At 39.0% G+C, this 16,424-nt stretch overlaps 1 protein-coding gene across 1 annotated transcript in view; it reads left to right on the forward strand.

Annotated features, from left to right (window-relative positions):
• ece2a (endothelin converting enzyme 2a) overlaps positions 1-16,424 on the forward strand; it is a 64,794-nt gene that overhangs the window by 30,006 nt on the left and 18,364 nt on the right. The gene's annotated exons all lie outside the window — the stretch shown is intronic.

Consider the following 16,424-nt stretch of genomic DNA (forward strand, 5'->3'; position numbering starts at 1 on the left):
GTGCAACCATCTTATTGGATTAAAAGTGGAATGAAAGTTTTCAATGTGCTCTAATCATACTGACAAAATTGTTTAAAAGTATATTAGTCAGCATATGGCTAGATAAATTAGAATGGTAATTAAATAGCACAGTTATGTGTGCCTTTTTGGATACAGTATTATGTGTATTGTGTATAGTTTGAGCCTGCTAGAAACATCCACAAATATCACAAAGTCTATAAAATCCTGTTTCTACGTATGTGTGAGTCTTCAAGCTTCTCTCTCCATCCTGATTTCTTACAGCAGTACCTTTGCCACCTTTCTACTTCTCGCACTTTACTGCAAAAACTGACATCTTAGAAAGTATCAATATAAAGTCAGATGCATGATAAGTTAACCAAATAGAAAATTATTAAGCTTATTTTTAGACATTGTTACTTTCAAGCTTTGCATTTACATTTCTATTGGCAGATAATTTTACTTCTTTCTGGAAATCTTTGTTGTTAATCCTTAAAATTATCTGGCAATAGAGGAAGTCTATCTCAAGCATGAACTTGTCTTGCACTAGGTCTTAGTAATCTTATATTTGATTAATATAATTTTATGTAATCTCAATGTAATCTTGTAATAGGAAATACTAGATAAATGTGACTATATTCAAGGTATTTACACTTTATTAGATTTCATTTTTCAGTGTTGACTCTCCTCTCCAGCTTTTCCATAGTTATTCAGATATGTGTAAGCAAGCCAGCAAATTATTAAGCCATACCAACAGCGATAGCAAGAATCTGCAATATTAAAATTTATGGGAAAAAAAACCTCAATAAGCAATATTATTCTGTAAATTTACTTGCATAACTGGACTTTTCTGGTTTTCTGGACCTTTCTGGTTCTGCCCATTTCAGAAATGTCAACATTGGATCATAACTTTGTACATTCTGTTCTATCAAAGTTTTTTAGCTTCGAACACTGGATATGAAAGTGTGCTGTTTATATGAAAACTTCTTTATTTATCTTCTTGTAAACATTGGAACACTAGATGCAAACAATCAGAGGTATATAAGAAGGAGAGAAAAGAGACTAAAAACTGGTAGAGGAAGGGAATGTGTGAATAAAAAGAGAAACTACTTGAGTTATTAATTACTGTGTAGATAGGCCTTTATAAATGCTACACATGGGGATTAGTCTGATTGATATTAGCTTAAAGATAAGTGTCACACAAAATGTTAGTCAAATGTACATTTACTATACACACACACACACACACACACACACACACACACACACAAACACATAAATATGCACACACAGGGAATGTGTGAAAGCTTTGGAACTTGCTGCTAGACAAACTTGCAAATTGCATGTTATGTCTTCTTAGGATCACTCAATCTGCACAGAACAAGCTCCAACTGGTCATGAACCGCTAATACATCAAATCAGTGCAGTTGTTTTGTGCGCTGTCAGTAATTACTGAAAACACATTGTTATGACATCCTTAAAAATAGTCTACTAGTAGAAACTATGGTGGTATTAAAAACAGTCTACTAATAGAAACTACAGTGTGTGTGTGTTTAATTAACACCAGCTAGTATGATAGCATATTAGCTTGTGGAAAGCCAGGTGAACTGATGTTAGTAAGCAAGGAGCATTTTATCACACACACACACACACACACACACACACACACACACACACACACACACACACACACACACACATCCGGTGTTTTCCTGAGCTCTGGAGATGCATTAATTCTTTTGTTCATTATATAATGTTAGAAATAAATTATTATTAAAAATAGTGATTGAACATGACCTATGCACTAAGAAAGTGGCTACAGAATAGAGATAATATAGTGTTTGTTATTTTGCCTGCTTGTCCTTTGTTGCCCCATCAAAGAACAGTGTGTAGACTGTCTACTCTGGTCTAATCTCCATTATCCCAAATGGATAATTGTTCCTTTTTTATGTAATATGTGTTTCTGGGAATCTGCACAGATTGGCATGGGAATATAGAAAGAAATATGTTTACTAATACTTGGCTATGAAGTAAAATTAATATAAATAAAATGATATAAAAATCTTTTTTTTTAATTGTTGTAGCAGCTTTGTAGCTCTGTAGATTTGGTTTGTTTGATGACTTTTAAATGTTTAATGATTTAAAAAAGAAATACATTACCTAGACTAAAATTCTGCTTGTACTCATGACAAACACATATGATTAAGCTAACAAATTTGTCTGAAATATAAAACTATTTTTTTTTAAATATTGTAGAGTTTTTACAGTAGATGAGGAGGGAAGTAAATTGTCATCAGAAATTGAATCATCAGTGTCACAATGTGTAGTGATCAAGTGTCCTAACCAGTGCCTGAACATATACGTGATCCATGCACACTTGATGAAAAGTCTACATGGATAGTAGAATACCTTTGGGAAAATATTAGTATCTAGACTTGCTTGGTAATGTATCACTCCAATTTTAAAAATGGTTAATAAACCTAAACAGCTTGTTTAAGACTTTATCGCATGTATAAACTTAAGACCGTTATTAATAAATTTCAGTGTATGTAAAATGTAAGTGTTGTGGTGACTCAAGGCTGCGAGATGCTGAACACAGTCACAGACAGAGGCAAAATGGTTTCGACAATGAGCAATTTATTTCCAAAACAGCAGCAAAAGCAGACTTTAGGCAGGCACAATGGGCATAAACTTAACTGCAGTGATAAAGATAGACCATAACGAGTTCAGTCAAATGTGTCGGGTAGCAACACTCAACAGTAGGGGCATTAGAATGCGTAGGGGCATTAGAATGGTATTATTGCCCTCTAGGTGGCGAGTGTCGGTCTTTGACTCCAGTTGAGCAGGAGCGAGCGTAGAGAGACCCAGGAGTCTGACAGCGTGCAGCGAGATCAGGCGCAGGCTTCTTCCTCTTCCTCTGCAGTTTCCACAGGCAAATCTGTGTAGGAGAGCAGAGAACAGACGTTAGTGTCCGTGGCCTAAGGCGCTTTACATCTCTGAAAGCACTTCTCCACATGCAGCGTGTGTATCGTTTGGCCGAGGGTGAAGAGCATCACTGTCCCTTCAGCAACACTGCGGTAGTAGCGGGAGGAGTGGGTAAAAAGATGTTTATGGGCCGCAGTGTATGCTCCACCATAAAAGTGCCCCATTACCCCCTCCCGCCAAGCTTCGAAGTTACTGCCTCTGGTTGTCGAGGGAAGAAGGTGTGCTTTCTGAAATGAGAAGTCTTGGAATTCAAGGAACCAGTAAGTCACTCTGGCATTAGTGTCTTAAGCCTTAGATGTCACCTGGGTAAAGTGCCGAAGAGTTAGATAATACCTGATCTCCTCGAAGGCCCACTTGATCAGAAGCGCTTCTCGTTGCACAGCTGTGTTGCAGCGTCCTGTGGAGCTCAGTTTGCAGCTGATGTATAGTCTGACAGGGTGCTCCTCCCCATTGAAGACCTGAGATGGGACAGCTCTGAGTCCCATCTCCGATGCATCTGTATGGACCAGGAAGGGGATGCAGAGAATGGGGCTGCTGGTGAGGGCTTTTTTCAAAAGCTGAAAGGCTTGCTTCATGGCCTCTGTTTGACACACCTTGTCCGGCTGGCCTTTCATGAGGTCTATTAGGTGGGAAGCTACAGAAGATAAATTAAGCACAACCCTAGTATAATATCCGGCCAACCCCGAAAAGGCACATACCTGTTTCTTTGTTAGGAGTCAGATGTTTAGGCCATGTCTAGCAGAGCAACTCATTGGGAGTGAAGCCAGTGGAAGCCTGCAGGGTTTTCCAGATGGTGAAGAGGACATAAGGCAGGAGGAAGTGCCATTTTATCCCGTCCTCATCTATCACTCGGCATAGCATCCTCTTTAGCGTTTGGTTTAAATATTTCTCTAGGCCGTCTGTTTGCAGGTGATAGACAGGCGTCCTCGGGTGTTTCACCTGCAACAAATGGCACAGATCAACCATAAGCCGGTACATAAAAGGCGTACCTTGATCTGTCAGAATGTCTTTGGGAATGCCAACCCAGCTGAAGAGGCAATGTTACGGATGGTGGACTTCCGAAGTGGGACCGCCTCGGGGTATCGGGTGGCGTAGTCCAAGATGAACAAGATGTACTTGTGACCTCGGGCCTGACTTCAGGAGCAGCCCAATGAGGTTCATGCCAGTGTGTTTGAAGGGGACCCCCATAATGGGCATGGGGATTAGTGGCACAGGTGCAGGTTTCTTTGTATGCTGAATGCCATTCTTTGCACACCAGGCCATCCTTTTCACACCGCAATGTGCTCAAAAGTCTACAGAAATGCTTCAATGTCAACCTCTGCAGTCAGCTTAGTAAGTTCACTCAAATCTGTGTGAGAGAACAGAGATCAGACGTTAGCTTCTGCAGCCTAAGATGTGCTCTGATTGGCTGATGAGTTTTTTCCACTATGTGCCCTTTGGCTGTCCAAAACAAACGTGGTGTTAAAGCATCACTGTCCCTTTAGCATTAATGCGGTAATAGCGGGAGTGGTGGGAAAACGTTTAAAAATGTTTAAGGGCATGCATGCTCCACCATCACAGTGTTTAATGTAGGAAAGTGAATGTATGATTTTATTTTAAATATTTGTGTATTTAAATGGTTAAGCAACTGCCTGTTAGTCTCTAGATTAGAAGTGAGTTTCAATAAACCAGGCCTTATGTTTTTTTTCTCAGTATGGGAGGGGTGTCAAAACAATTGAAAGCCTCTTTTATGCATTTAGTGTAATATTAGACGGCAGGTTAATTGTGTAATAAGCATGTGTGCGTCTGTGTAACAGTAGACAACAATAAATGGCCATTTGTCCCTGAAAGTCTAACTCTACATTGTCCTCAGTATATCACACTCTCAGGTAGCACCTGCATACACTGCACACACACTTCTTAACGCTTACATCATCATGCATTAAACCCAAATCACCTCCTACAGACACAACGGTCATCCTGTTAAAAAAAAACACCACCACATACACACATACACTCACCCCTTCTGCATCACCCCTTCCGTGAGAGTTCACACACACCTACTTGTAGTCCTAACTACTCACATGCAAGCAACACAGACTTCTCCTGCCCTCCACCGTAACTGATCCCTGTGTATGTGTGAAGACAATGAGAGCAAAAGAGATGGAGGTGGACAGTTGGATGTTAAGATTAGCTGCTGCAAAATGACACCTTCGTTTGGCACCGTTTTGCGTTTATGACCTCAGCATGGTAAAGTGGGTCTCTTCGTGTCAGTGACATCACCTGTTTCACCAGCTCTCATGTGTCAATGACATCACCTCAGTCACCTATTCTCCTGTGACCAGGCTACAAGTGGATTACAAGGCAGACAGGAAGGTGCTGTGTTGTCTTAGGTCAGCTCTGGTGTTTTAGAAAGAACTGAAGGATAATAATGAGAGGGAGGGGGGGAGAAAGAGAGAGAGAGAGAGAGAGAGAGAGAGAGAGGAGAAAAGAAAGATGGTGTGCCTGTGAATAAGAGAGAGAGCAGCATATACACCGTCAATTATGGATAACAATGCATGAATAAATGATGAATCCCGTTGGTGTCTGTTCTTCCACAACCATAATACAGCACAAGAATAGTCATGCAGTGCTAACTTTTATCATTCATCAGGTGGTCTGGCAATGACCTGATTGGACTGAAAACACAATTCACTGTCATAGAGCTGATCAAAGTATTTGGACAAAAAATTGACAAAAACCTTTTAGCAATAAGATGAGACTTATAGTGGATTTGAAATGAAGCAATCTAGATGTGCTGACTAAAGTTTTAAGTTTAATTTAAGGGTTTTAAACAAAAATGTAGGAATTACAACCATTTTTGTCCAAGTCTTCAATCAAGAGATGCCTTCATAAAGGTAAATACAGAGGGTTTACCTCAAGATGGTAAACACAAACAACAGAAAGAAAATTTAGAAATTCTGCAAACATCTAAAAAGCCTGACCAGTTTCTTTTGATGGATGAAACCAAGATTAACTTGTATCAGAATTTTGTTAAGATAAGTGTATGGAGAATGAAAGGATTGGCTCCATGTCATCTGTCAAACATGGAGGAGAAAGTGTTATGGCATAGGTATGTATGGCTAATACAAAGCTGGGTCAATGGTGTTTATTCATGATGTGACTGCTGAGAAAATAGCAGTGTGTTTAGGGCTATACTTTATTATTTAAATGTTAAAACTTATAGCCCAAAACATACTGTGAAAGTGAGCTTCTTAAGAAAAAGAAATGGAATGTTCTTAAATAGCCAAGTCACTCACCAAACCTAAGCCCAAAAGAGCATGCTTTTCACTTACTGAAGAAAGAACTGAAGGCAGACAGAACCAAAAACCAGCAGCAAATGAAGCCGGCTGCAGTAAAGGCCTCGGTAAACATCTCAAGGGAGGAAACTCAATATTTGGTGATGTCCATGGGTTCCAGATGTCAGGCAGTCATTAACTGTAAAATTTGTATTCAATTACTTTTCAGCCTGTGAGAATAATTGTTTGTACAAACTCCTGTTTGTAAAGATATGCTTGCAAATCCTCAATGTTTGATGCTATATTTTTGTTAAACCTTTTGTTAAACCTGAAACATCTTGAGTGGCAAAATTACATAAATTTTCCCACTGTCCAAATACTTCTTGAACCAACTGTATAATTAAAACAATTTATAAATGTATTTCTTGGTTTCTTAATAAGTATTTGTTAGTGGGGTTAAGGTTTGAAATTCTCACAGTATGACAACCCAATTATACATTAAAAAACACACTGCCACCTGACCCTATCGTTCATCTTGCTGGATTTGAGCCTAAGAAATGGCTCCACATCTGCATTTCAGGCTAAGCCTGACTGGGCTAGGTGGCTGCAACACCCCAGTCCTAGCTCCAGAAATCAGGACTGGTAGCCCTCATCCTGGCAGGTTCTTCTTAGGCTTTTGTTGTATCTTTCATAGCAGTTTTTTGGATAGTGGCCCTCTCAGGAGCATTAAGCTCCCAGTGACATAGCCTTGAGCTTCACCAAAGTCCCTTTCCCATGAAGGAGAAATATAAAAAAAAGTGTTTGGTTTTTTGTCAAATGCCAAGCTTGTGTCCTCCTTCACTGAACACACCTGATAGTGGTCAAATTAAAGTGTGTTTTCAAAAATTCACACACCAGTTCTTTTGTGGTTTTAGTGTCTGGGCCAATCTATTTTATATGGAGCCATTTATAAACCTTCAAAGGTTTTATAATAAAGATTTTGTTATTATTTTGCTCTTTTATTAGTTAGTCAGTTTATTTCAGTTCTGTTCTTTTTGACGAATACCCTAGTAAATTTAGTGTTAAAATAGCAATAAATAAATAAATAAATAATATCACACTGTTACATTCAGTCTCAGAAGCTGAACTCTTATTCAGTCATCTAACATAGGTCACAGATCTTTCTATGTAGAGCTTATAAAAACTATTCAAGTATCCAATATCAACATGGATAACTTCCTGAATCACATAGTGTTTAATTTAGTTTTTATTTTCTTATTTCTCGAGGGTAGGCTCAACTTTATACCTACAGTCGGGCCAGTGTTTCTACATCTTAAATGAAAAAAAATTAATTGAGAGTTATCCTTTCTTCTTTGCTGTGGGAGATAAAAACAGTGCAAAACAAGATCTCCTACACAAACAAAATGTCAAGTATTTCCCAGAAGATCACAGAAAGTAAAGATGAGAAATTTCTCTTCATCTAGACACCCTGCATATATTTTTTAGAAACTTTACTGCAATATGTACTAGTCTGAGAGAAACTTTCTCCATGGGGTAACAACTGTATATGACTGTATATAACTGTAAATGTATTTTTAAATAACTGTGCATATCATTTGTTGGGGCAAGTTTTGCAATTAAGCACCTTGTAAGATAAGACACTGTAAAATGAAAAATGATGAGCTTCATAAAAAGCTTGTCTTTTGTGAAGACTTGAAATGGTATTTGTATAAACAGATATTTGTTTAAAATTATAGAGGCCTATGGAAATCTATATAATGCATACTCATCATTTCCTTTAGTAGGAACCTCTACATCTGCCCCTTTATGAAGTTATCCAGACAGCCAATCATGTGGAACAGCACAGTACATAAAATGATGCAGATAAACGTCAAGAGCTCAGTTATTGCTCACAAAAAATATCAGAATGTGTAAAAGGTCTCATCTATGTGGCATGATTTTAGGTGCAAGATGAGCTGGTTTGTAAATTTCAGAAACTGCTGATTTCCTCAGATTTTCACACACAACAGTCTCAGAGTTTACAAAGAGTGCTGAAAGTGGCACTGGAGAGTGCAGGGAAGCTGAAGGCAGCAAAGTGACCCCAGAAACATGGCTTGGCTCAGCAAACTGGGGAGCATTGTCTTCTTCAGCAACATCCTCTGGGGAATCTGCAGAGTGACAAGGAGGAAAGGGCATGGCTCTCTCAGGTCACCTCCTACTAGAGGGTATTATTTGATCCTGATAGGCTCCTCTGACTTAGAGCCACACTCAGCTGTGCTGTCCCTGGTGCTGAAATGACTCTGTTTCTTCAGTGTTGTTTGGTTTTAGGGGGCAAAGTACGATCTGGTGAGGCAGTGTGTTCGCCGCCATCACAGGTACCCCTCTTAGCTCTGAGCCCCTGCCAACAGCTGTCATGCCCAAAGTGCATAACCACGGGAGAGATAATTCGGGTTGCTGTGCTAGGACCCAGCACTGTGCTTGACCTGAAACCGGAAGTCTTGCAATGAGAGAAACCACTGAGTTACCCGGGTGTTGGTGTCTTTTGCCTTTGCCATCCATAGCAGGGACATGTGGTTGTTGACCAGGGTAAAGTGTTAGCCTAATATTGGAGCTCCTTGATGGTCCACTTTATTGCAAGGGCTTTTGGTTCCAAGGTGGCATATTAATTCTCAGCAGGGGTCAGCTTCCTAGAGATGTAGAGGACCGACTGCTTCTCCCCTTCAAACTCCTGTGACAGGATGGCCCCAGCCCTGTATCAGAGGGGTCAGTATACTCAATGAAGACAGGTGACTGACTAGCGCTTCCTTGAGTCAGAGGAATGCTTGCTCCATGTTATCATGTATTGTCCAAGCCCAGGTCCACCGCACACAGTCCGGTTGGCCCTTCTTAGTCATATTTGATAGGGGATAGCTATAGAGTAGATGTTAGGCACAAAACGTTTGTAGTAGCCCACCAAACCCAAAAAGGCACGAACTCCTGTCTGATGCAGTAGCCCAGGTACTGTGCCTCAGTAAGCTCCAGATGCCATTTGCTAGGGTTTGGCTGTTAACCTCGCTTTCCAGAGGTTTCCCAAAACAAGGGTCACTGTGCTTTCTGAGTCAAGCAGGGCTGTTACAGGCGGTCCATTTACTTCCATTGTAATCTTGGGCACTTTTGGGAGTGTCAGGGTGTGAAGGCTGCAGCCAGCCAGCCAGGGTTTTTTGGCTCAAGGCGGAATGTCCGATCCGGCCCGGTGGGCATAGGCTCGTTCGTGGGTCCAGAGGCTGGGCAGTGCTTCTGTCTCTTCCTCTCCCCAGGAGGATCCATTTCAGGCTGGCAGACCAGGGGGAATGGTGGGGAGCGGAAGAAACAGGAGCACTGCCCAGCCTCGGGACCCACGGACGAGCCCATTCAATTCAATACAGACACTACACACTATACAATACCTAATACACACTACACACTATACAATACTTATTCATAGGACTCATAGTGTTTTCTACTCCCATGGCCTTCCGCTCTTCTGTTGGAAGTGCTCAGAGGAGCTGGTCCATTGCCACATTTTCAATAAACTCCTTTAAGCTGAGAATCTCAGGCTGCAGGGAGTATTTCCACTGATGGAAATCCATAGCATTCATGGGAGACTAGCTGCAGTGTGCTAGGATCTCTCCTTGCATCACGTCATAGTCCTGCACTATCATCTGCATCCAAGATATGGTAAGCAAGCTGGACCTCTCTGGTCAGAAATGGAGCAAGGAGATTAGCCCAGTTGCATCTTCACCAGCCCTCTTGGTCCGCTGTACAATCAAAGGTGTGAAGGAATGACTTCACATCATCGTCTGCTGGAGAGAAGTCTCTGAGCTTTGTGGCTAGGGTCGGGGAGAGGAACTCTGGCAGTGGTGGAAACATTTTTCATGTTCACCAGCTCCTGGGTGGACATCTGGAGACCTTTTGCCAGCTTCTGGGTCACCAAATGCTGCTGAATGCTACTTGTCAGAAGATGCTGTAGCAGCTATTCCATAGTAAAACTCTCAGTTTATCTTGCACTTTCTGGGGAAGTATGTTAGTTTTCCTTTATTATAACAGGAACTTTCATTCAAATTATTAGGAAATTAATTCATTCAAATTATACTGTATATTAGGTCTTGGTCCAAGTGTCTTGCCTAAGTTTTTTAGCTAGTTGTTTTTGTCTTGTTTGTATTTTTTCAAGGAACACACGTCATTTTGCGTCCTCAAAGAAGACGCAAAATGACGTCCTCAAAGAAGACGCAAAATGACAGCCTTACATTGAGACAACGATCAAAATAGACAAATCAGTAGAACAAGATCTTCAGTTTGTCTATTTTTCACAAATAGACAAACTGAAGATCTTGTTCTACTGATTTGTCTATTTTGATCGTTGTCTCAATGTAAGGCTGTAAATGAAAAACTTTTATCATATTAACAATTTATTTTTCTTTGTTAAATAATGTTTTAATCAGTTTATTAGCCTCTGATTATGTTGCTCATCTGCTATACATGTTCCTGTCATTATCCCTTTCTATAGAAATTATAATGTATTACCACAAGCACTATAAAATAAACCTTTGATTTATACCTGCACTACTGTCAGAGCTGCTGCAATATAAAGTAGAAAAATAATTCTGACCAGATTCCAGAAGTCTGCAGCGCTGTGCTAAAGACCAATAAGCAATGATGGCTAAGCTAAACTGCTGCTTTTTCTTTCTTTTTTCCTGAACTCACCTTTGCTTAATTTATACTGTTTTTAGCTTAGATTTATAATTTATATTTCATTTGCCAGATATGCAAATATACTGACACAAAATACTGACAAAATGTAGTAATTCTTTTCTGTGGTGATAGATCTATCAGTGTGTGTGTGTGTGTGTGTGTGTGTGTGTGTGTGTGTGTGTGTGTGTGTGTGTGTGTACACATGATACCTGGCTCCCACAAATACACTCTGCAGCTTAAATCAAACAGACACAACGTGAGGTGGCCCCGTTTGTGGTTCCCACGGCAACACTCAGCCAATATCGACCACATAGCAGTGTTGCTATGGAGACTTGAAACACTGCATGCCCGAGGGCTTTAGGTGGGGGGTGAGGTTTCATAAATCAGAGGCATCAAGAGACAAATAGAGCAGCAAAATACAGGGAGAAAGAAAGGGAGCGGTGGGCAGGGCAGATGAAGAAAAAGTGACAAAAAAAAGTTTAGACAAGATTCTCAATGCTTATTTACATTTACAGCATTTAGCAGACACTCTTATCCAGAGTGACTTACATTGTCTTATTTCAGTTTATACACCTGAGCAATTGAGGGTTAAGGGCCTTGCTCAGGGGCAACTTGGTGGACCTGGGATTCAAACCAATGATCTCCCGATCAGTAGACAAACACCTTAACCACTGAGCTACAACATCCCAGTGTAGTTAAGGTAGAGTTTTTTCATGGTTGGTGACTTAATTCATGAGGTTATAAAGCAGAGGTTTAGAAAAATATAATTTCAGGATGTAAATTTAAGATGTAGATTTTTTTTGCTAAAGAACAAGCCAGAGGTGAATGATGAATTAAAAAGAAACCTTGAAAGGAACCAAAGGGAGCCCGTCCTCAATGTACAGTGTAATTATAAATCATTTCCTTTCTATAACCGTGCGCTATATGGTAAGAGTGCAATTATCTAACTATTAAATTCATATTAGTCATAACATAAGGTATATTTTGAACTTATCAACTGTTTTGAAAATGTTTCAGTTTTGCATATTTATTATTACAGGTCACAAAGTCAAATGTATGCTCTGTGTTTTATAGGATTTCTTTAGCTATTTACTTTGGGGTGTGTAGAGTGTGTGTGCTATCTTTAATGAACAATATGTCCCCACATGCCTGTATCTGTTGGGAGCTGTAATTCTGTAAAGCAGCATTAAATCTCCTGATGTGATTTGCTGGCACAGGGAAGCGTGTGTTTTTTTTTTTTTGGTGATGTCAATGCTTTAATGGTTAGAACTGTGACGATGATGCACCTCTTTAACCGACCGTTAGACATGCTGCACTGTCCATAAACAAAACAGAGATTTAGAGAAATGAACAGTATATAATAAAACTGTGCGCTTACCATTAGGACTATATACCACTGATTATATATACATATACGTACAATAACAGAGCAAATATTGATTGTGATCTCCATGTCTGAGATATAGGACACAGAAGTGAATAATTTAATCACTTTGGCCAAAAACATGTTCCAGCATGACAATGTCCCTGTGCATCAAGCAAGCACAGGGACAATTATGATCTTAATCATTAAATATCAGCAGTTTTTCATCATGCTGTTCTTTTTCTACTCTAGCCATACAATTTTCTTTATTGTATTTACTTATTTGTACTTGTAAACACTTTTTTTATGTAAAAGTTTGTATGCCTGCTTTCACAAAAAACTCTTATTTTAATGCTGATAAGAATGTTAAAGGTATTTGTTCTTCTTTGTATGCTATAATTAATAAGCTATTCAAGCCCTCACTGATGAGTGCTTTTAAGGTCTCTAACAAACGTATTTTAGTTTTTAGACAAAATTTAGTTTCATGCTATAGATTGTTATGCAATAGAATACATGCAATAGATACATGGTATTGGGAATTGACTTTATTATACTGTTTTCTGAGTTAAGAAAAGAGAACAAAAACAATTTTCTGAGAATGCTTGTCCAGAACAGTGAATCAGCCGAGACTTTCTTCTCACCCACACACTCCTCCTTTATCATTTCAAACACATGGAAAGTGTTGCTTCTTCTTGCTTCTCACTGTTATTCTCACTGTTAAAATCAGATGCTATTTCAGTAGATTTCAGGGTTATAGTAAAGTTAGTACAGTAAAGATGTCGATTTGAAGTCAATAGTAATATTTTCCCCATTTTCTTCACAATTTAGTCACCTGACCTCCTGACTATCACATATATGAGCTCACAGACACTTTTGATTGGCTAGTTTCACTGTGATTAATGGGAGAAAGAGAGTATGCCATCCCTTCCACCCAGACTCCCGATAACAGACTGCGGCAGCTTTGAATGTTTTAAGAATTTAAGTTTTAGGTTGTCTTACTAAAAAAGCCCATTTCATGTCCTGATTCAAATTATGACTCAGATAACAGGGTAAATCAGTCAGCACTGTGACAGTGGCTTAATCCCTGCAAATCTGTCAATCATGAAATGTTGCTATATAGGTTTGATGTTTAATCTACCAAAATTATATTGTATACTGTCTAACCCAGTCAAAGTGTTTGTCCCAATAAACTGTAAATGCATATTTTATTTTGATAAACCACACAAAAAGAGTTTCTTTTTAGACTATCTAGTCTTTGGTTTTTCCCTTAAACTATCTTTCATCTCTTTGTCTGTTCTGAGGGGTTTTAATCTGTAGATGCTTCCGTTAATAAACACAATTAACGTAATGTACTCTGTTTGAGAGCAGATCTATGACATGACGTTCAATGCATTACTTTGGAGAGAGAGAAAGAGAGAGTTTGGGTGTATTTTGATGATTCACCCGTAACTGTCTAATTTGTGGCTAATCAAATGCTTTCAAGAATACATGTGTTGTGATCCTATAAACAAATCTGTGTGTATGTCCTACAGGAGATGCCTGTATAGATGCAATTTCCTGTTCTTTTCATCAGTGAGTCAGAACATTTGTTTCAGCTCGACTTTTTTGGCTCCCGTGTAGTTAGATTATTTTTTCACTAATAGACATCTGTGACATTTTTGACCAGTGATAATTTGTCCTTGCCTAACTATCTTGTAAAGTGTTGAATGAAATCATACTTTACCCTAAGGAAATTGCACTACTTTGCTAAAATCTGCTTAAATAACTGTATAAACAAATTTTGTATACACACGGTAGTTTCTCTTCTTTATAGAATAATATTGAGTCTGTTGTTTCTTTGGTTCATTGAGAAGATTTATTTCTATTTAGCTTGATAGCTGGTCGCTGCTTCTAATTCACTGACTTCATACAGTTCATCTTCGGTGAGCAGCAGTACAGCTGATCTGCCCTTTCACACTGCCTTGTACAGTTCACACAGCTGAGAGTCAAACACATTGGCATCACCATTCAAACAGCTCAGATGTTTCCACTGAAGCATTTTGATTAAATTACACTGCAGGAGTGACATCTTTAGCCTGTCATGAAAAAAGGCTGACATGAACACAAATGATATATCATTAGCTTTTGGTTAATCAAACATGTTTGTGTAGTTTGTGATCGTGCAGCTTCCTGCACATTAATTCTCCTTCCACACTATCCCTTGTGTATTGATGGTTGAAGTTTAGTATGCAGCTAATTTGTTTTTATGAACACCCTGTGCGAGTGTGAGTGAGATAGCGAGGTAGAGATAGAGCTTGTTTCTTGTTCCAGTTTTATTTTTCTGCCTTGTGTTAAATGCCCTCAGGGGAAAGGCAAATCTCAGCTTCAGGTTCTTAACAAACAACCCACGGCCTGGTATCAATCTGAGATGCAGTGGTTGGACACAACGTGACACCAACGTACTGTAGGCAAATTGGCATTGAGACAGCCTACATTTTTGAAAGGAGCTCTATTTTAACTGGCTGCATATTTAACCGCTTTGTTAAGACAACGATGAAATGCTCCCTTCAACTAAAGCTCATAACTCTTAACTTCTGACCTCCAGACTTTCAGAAGTTTAGCATATGATGTCATATATGACATACTGTACTTCTATCTATCTATCTATCTATCTATCTATCTATCTATCTATCTATCTATCTATCTATCTATCTATCTATCTATCGACAGCTCATGTGTTTTTGTTTTTGTATTTTATGCTGGTGACTAAAATGGAAACCTTATTTTTTTTTTAATTTTGCATTGTTTATTGCAAAGTGTCACAAACTTGTCTCATTTTCCTACCAAATCTTTATTTTGGTAAAAGGGGCACAAATGTTTTAGATAACTCTAGCAAACAAAATTCTGCTGGTCATTCTAGATTAAGGGTCATGCAGTCTTTAGAACAGACAAAAATGTCGCATTATAATTAATATTATAGATGTAGTGTGTGTGTATATGTAAGAATACATAAAAGTATATTGAAATACACTGAATATTTCTGCATCAAAACAACAAGAATAGACATGCATATCTGGGTTCAATTTTTAATTTCACACTTCAGTATTTTTAGCTTTTTTTTAGTTCTTAGATTTGATTCTGTTTAAGGAGGTTGATTTCTTTATGTTAATTTTCTTTAAAATTACTTTGTTTTATTCTGGACGGTTTCGTCCCACCTTCCAAAAACACAGTACCCTATGTGATTCTAACAAAAAGTGGTTACTGAAGACGAGTGAAAAGTTTGCCCGGGATCTTGTTTAGTGTTGCTACAACCATAAAGTTTTAGAGCTCTTCTTGTCCTCCCTGCCTCTGCATCACATTTCTGTCTGTGCAGATATGCTTACCTAACCGTTAGTAAGCAGTTTTATTTTGGAAAATTTGCTTATCCCTCCCATATGAGCTCTTTTAACACACACACAAACACACACACACACGCTGATCATAGTCACACAGAGGGACTTGTGTATGAGAGACATTATTATGCAGGTGCAGAGGGACAGATTAGAGAAAGTATGACAGGTTTATATGAGGCTGTACAATCTAAAATTGAGCAACTCTATATACAGGGATAGCTGTGACCTCTGTATGTATGTATGTATGTGTGTGTGTGTCTGTGTGTGTGTCTGTGTGTGTCTGTGTGTGTTTATATAAGAATAAGAGAAGTGAAGTAGTTGTTTTTTATGACAGACAGGTTTAAAAGATGGTGATGGTGGAGAGTTTGCTTCTCTATGTGCATGTAACTAAGAGCGTGAGGGCATGATGGAAGATACCAATCATTTTGAGTACCTAGGCTCCTCGTCAAAACAGACCAGGAGATGTTGGGATATCTTTCAAGCAAAAGTTACTCTTTATTGAGGACTCGCTGTGCATTGCTGCAGTCATCCAAGTGTGTGGTAGCCTATTGGTTAAGGTGTTGGGTTCCCAATCGGAAGGTTGTAAATTCAATCCGAGGTCTACCAAGCTGCCACTGTTGGGCCCCTGAGCAAGGCCCTTAACCCTCAATTGCTCAGTTGCATAAAAAATATTAATGTAAGATAATGTAAGTCGCTCTCGATAAGGGCATCTGCCAGATGCTGGAAATTTAAGTTTAAATCCAAGTCTGACTATAGCACAGC

Source organism: Tachysurus vachellii, chromosome 1 (genome assembly GCF_030014155.1).
Source record: "Tachysurus vachellii isolate PV-2020 chromosome 1, HZAU_Pvac_v1, whole genome shotgun sequence".
Taxonomy (NCBI): domain Eukaryota; kingdom Metazoa; phylum Chordata; class Actinopteri; order Siluriformes; family Bagridae; genus Tachysurus; species Tachysurus vachellii.